This window comes from Bufo bufo, chromosome 1 (assembly GCF_905171765.1).
Source record: "Bufo bufo chromosome 1, aBufBuf1.1, whole genome shotgun sequence".
Taxonomy (NCBI): Eukaryota; Metazoa; Chordata; class Amphibia; order Anura; family Bufonidae; genus Bufo; species Bufo bufo.
In genome coordinates, this window is record NC_053389.1 from 777,814,402 (window position 1) to 777,819,650 (window position 5,249).

The 5,249-nt window shown below is 41.7% G+C and overlaps 1 pseudogene; it reads left to right on the top strand.

Moving 5' to 3' along the window:
• The first annotated feature begins 2,185 nt into the window (after positions 1-2,185).
• Positions 2,186-4,031, top strand: LOC120987963 (annotated as a pseudogene).
• The last annotated feature ends 1,218 nt before the right edge of the window (positions 4,032-5,249 follow it).

Genomic DNA, 5,249 nt, shown 5'->3' on the forward strand with positions numbered 1-5,249 from the left:
ACTTCTTTTTCAGTATGGACCGAACTACTTAGTGGTGAAATTCTTTGTGTGATACAGGCTTTATTTCGGAAAATTTATGGGTGATTGTACAACTCCTTTTTCGGTATGGACCAAATTACTTATTGGTGAAATTTTTTATGTGACACTGGCTTTCTTTCGGAAAATATATGTGTGATTGTACACCTCTTTTTACAGTATGGACCAAACTACTTAGTGGTGAAAATCTTTATGTGATACAGGCTTTCTTTGGGAAAATGTATGGGTGATTGTACACCTCTTTTTACAGTATGGACCAAACTACTTAGTGGTGAAAATCTTTATGTGATACAGGCTTTCTTTGGGAAAATTTATGGGTGATTGTACAACTCCTTTTTCGGTATGGACCAAATTACTTATTGGTGAAATTTTTTATGTGACACTGGCTTTCTTTCGGAAAATATATGGGTGATTGTACACCTCTTTTTACAGTATGGACCAAACTACTTAGTGGTGAAAATCTTTATGTGATACAGGCTTTCTTTGGGAAAATGTATGGGTGATTGTACACCTCTTTTTGCGGTATGGACCAAAATACTTATTGGTGAAATTTTTTATGTGCGTGCATATTCGAAAATCTAATTTTTATCGTGAATATCGGCACTTCGAGAATTCACAAATATTTAGAATATAGTGCTATATATTCGTAATGACGAATATAAGTTGTTTTTTTTAAACACATTACATTACACATCAGGTGATCATCACTCCCTTCTTCTAGCTTGTGGGCCAATGAGAAGGCTTTGTCACAGCTTAGCAACATCCCTAGCAACCAATAGAAAAGTTGCCTACCCCACGCTGGTATTTCGGGCACGTTACGCAAAAAACACATTGCCTATTTTCGTAATCAAGAATATAATCTCGAATTCGCTAATTCACGAATATATGCAGAATATTCTACAAAATATTTTTGAAATATCGCAAATTCGAATATTGCCCCTGCCGCTCATCACCAGTGACACTGGCTTTTTTTTTTGGAAAATGTATGGGTGATTGTACACCTCCTTTTGCAGTATGGACCAAATTACGTAGTGATGAAATTAGTTATGTGAAACTGGCTTTTTTGGAGGAAAATTGATGGGTGACTGTACACCTCCTTTTGCTGTTTTTGGCTGAATTACGCAGTGGTGAAGTTTTTAATTTCAAAGCAAACTCCACTGCTTTGTATCCCTTGTGAAGTAAATGTCTCCAACTATGCCCCTCGCGTGATTTACACCAAATACATTATTTTCATGTAGAGATCCAATAATTATGTTGGATGCATGTAGTGTATGCAAGCCATGTGCGACCCTTCTCATCACTCTTATTCTATTCTTTACCTGGTTTGCCTGGGCGAACTGAGTCACACAGGGAAGGAACTGCTCTGAGTCCTTCAGCAAGAAATCGAATCCTGGCTTTCCCCGCGACAACTGAAAATCGGAACCATGGTGACCGACAACGGGAAGAACATGGTGTCGGCGCTACATCAAGGAGGGCTGAGCCAAGCGCCCTGCATGGCACATGTGTTTAATCTGGTCGTCAAGCGGTTCCTGAAGTCTTCAACCCATCTGCAAGACATCCTAACAATGACCAGGAAACCTTGCATGCACTTCAGCCACTCGTACACCACAAAACACACCCTCCTTGACCTGCAGCGGCAGAACGGCATCCCCCAACACCGGGTGATATGCAATGTTTCCACTCGTTTGAATTCCACCCTCCATATGTTGTACCGACTATACAAACAGAGGAAGTCCATAAACGATTTCTTGATGATCCAAGCGGACAGGAGTACTCCCCTGTGTAACTTTGATGTCAGCCAGTGGCAGCTCATGCGTGACACCTGCCGTTTGCTCAGGCCCTTTGAGGAGGCCAAGTTATTTGTCAGTCGCTGGGACTACGGGATGAACAATATCATTCCACTGCTTCATGTCCTGGAACAGATGCTGGTAAATCTGGCTGGTCCGGGGACTGAAGACGTGGCACCTAGAAGGATGGCTGCAGAGTTTGATACATTTGCCTGTGAAGATCTCTGTTTACAGTCATTTAACGGTAACATCATTATCGCAAGGATATACAAACAACAACCGATGGGAGCAGTAATTTTCACAGCTCGAGGTATCCTCCTGGAAGCTTGACCTCTGCACGTCGATGGTCTGCATTGCGAAGCATGTCTAAAAGAGAAATCCCGCAGTGCTCCGCCTTGTAGAAAACTCTTGGTCCGGCACAGGCTGCTTTGCTCCTTCAAAAACAATGGACTCTGTACAGCATGACACCGATGTATAATTTCTCATACACCAGAATGAAAGAGTATTCCAAGGACCTGTCTGCCCCCATAGCTGCCGAGAAGCAGAAGCGTCTTACCATTAAAGTGGGCTCAGAGCTGAACCTATAAGCAAAATGTTCCTGCTTACATGGACTCAAAGGAAAGGACAGAGATCCACTGGCTCATACAGATTTCATCGAAGCCTCCACTCACCAAGGCAAGCACAGAGGACTGGATTGTGTGGACAGGTTGGTTCTGCGGGATGTACACATAGAACGATCTATTGGAGGTGTTGCCAAAGACATTTACTTGCCTCCCACTCTTCCTGTATAATAGCTCCGAGGCGCTCATGGCTATCGTAGGGACGTGGTTCCAAAGAAACTTTGACTGTTGTTTCGGTAGCTGGTGATCAGTTCTCAGGACCTTACATGGCTAGCAGCGATGTTGACCGGGTATGACGTGTCTGGATCATTATCTGCCACAGAGCTTGTTTTCTCTGTACCCATTGAACCTCGCATGGACATTTCTTATGCCATCAACACAGAGGACTTCAAGACTTTATGGAATGATATACAGTACAGACCAAAAGTTTGGACACACCTTCTCATTCAAAGAGTTTTCTTTATTTTCATGACTATGAAGGCATCAAAACTATGAATTAACACATGTGGAATTATATACATAACAAACAAGTGTGAAACAACTGAAAATATGTCATATTCTAGGTTCTTCAAAGTAGCCACCTTTTGCTTGGATTACTGCTTTGCACACTCTTGGCATTCTCTTGATGAGCTTCAAGAGGTAGTCCCCTGAAATGGTCTTCCAATAGTCTTGAAGGAGTTCCCAGAGATGCTTAGCACTTGTTGGCCCTTTTGCGTTCACTCTGCGGTCCAGCTCACCCCAAACCATCTCGATTGGGTTCAGGTCCGGTGACTGTGGAGGCCAGGTCATCTGGCGCAGCACCCCATCACTCTCCTTCATGGTAAAATAGCCCTTACTTTCAAAGTTTTCCCAATTTTTCGGCTGACTGACTGACCTTCATATCTTAAAGTAATGATGGCCACTAGTTTCTCTTTACTTAGCTGCTTTTTTCTTGCCATAATACAAATTCTAACAGTCTATTCAGTAGGACTATCAGCTGTGTATCCACCTGACTTCTCCTCAACGCAACTGATGGTCCCAACCCCATTTATAAGGCAATAAATGCCACTTATTAAACCTGACAGGGCACACCTGTGAAGTGAAAACCATTTCAGGGGACTACCTCTTGAAGCTCATCAAGAGAATACCAAAAGTGTGCAAAGCAGTAATCAAAGCAAAAGGTGGCTACTTTGAAGAACCTAGAATATGACATATTTTCAGTTATTTCACACTTGTTTGTTATGTATATAATTCCACATGTGTTAATTCATAGTTTTGATGCCTTCAGTGTGAATCTACAATTTTCATAGTCATGAAAATAAAGAAAACCCTTTGAATGAGAAGGTGTGTCCAAACTTTTGGTCTGTACTGTATATAAATCAAAGGACGAGTTCACATTGGAGGAAGTGGACAATTTATTCCAATGTCCTAACTATTAGTTCTTCAGACACTTTTGAATCCACTTATCAGCAACCCAGCTCGTCAAGATGACGGCATCTGTGGCATCAGCAGCTTTTGTGAAGGAAAAGTGAAGTTCCTCAGTAAGAACTACCTAATCCGAGTGCTGGGATTCATCACGGAGCTGGCCATCAATAACATCCAATATTGAACACATGGACGACTCTTACATGTCTTAGACATGATCCCTGCAGTGCTTAATACATGTTATAGTGCGTATTACCGTTCTGTTACAGAGGCTCTGAGACCTGCACATACTAAGGCTTATTTATGAAGATTTTCTCGTGTTGCCTGTACCGACCAGTTACCTTTCAGCTGTGATTGCGTAGCCTGCACTGTTGGAATGACCTGGAGTCGGCGTGTTTGCTGGACTGTCCTCCAGTTCTCAGCCATAACCCCATACATTTCATGATCAATATGTATTACCATCGTGGTCAGCCCGACACTGGTCGTTAATCCATTAGCACTTTTTTTCCCAATTTCTCTTTTCTCTCGTTTCTCTAAATCTTGTGCTTTTGCCCCTTCTGTGTTGTATTTTAGGTGTGTTAAATTAATGTTTTATTTGTTAAATAAACATAGCTTTTTCTCCCCCATTAAAAAAAAAAAAGAATTGCCTTGTGATTTGGTAGCCAAAAGCAGGAGTGGGTACAAAACACAGAAGACATGCAAATATTACGTTCACATATCATCTCTGTTTTGGATCCACTCCTGTTTTTTTTCGGCATTAGAAATACTGATGGTTTACTGACCAAATTCTGACCGAGTGAAGGCAGATGCTCAACAGATGTTTTTTGTGGGTTATTGTTCTGACGGATCAGAGGTAAAATAATCAGTGACGTCAACACAAACTTACTACTGACACCCAACCTTACTGCTGACACCCTCTCTACTCTGTCGGGGGGCTTTACTTGTATAAGTGTTTAATAGAACAGGTTCAGTAGACATCTATGTGGAATCAGCTGACGATGGTGTAAAAGGAGTGCGATTCTTCTTGGCGCTAACATCGACCTGTAAGGCTGAATTCCTACTTCAGTTATTTGGTCAGTTTTGGCCCTGTGACTGCCCAAATAAGTAAGGTGTGCAGTGATTCTAAGAGCGACGCCTGTCATCTGAATGTCATACTGACTCACAGTATTGTTTCACTACCAAAGCAGACTCCCTCTGCGTGTTACTGCAAGGCACAGTCTTCTACACCACTATAAAGGCTCTCTGCAGCAAGTAAATAGCAGTTTTTTAACAGAATTCGCTGTGATTAAATTCGGATCTAACCAAATTTTCCCAAAAAAAATTGGCGAACAGGCTAATCAAACTTTTTCAAAATTCGCTTATCTCTAATTAGTATGTTACACAATATTTTAACTATTCTGCA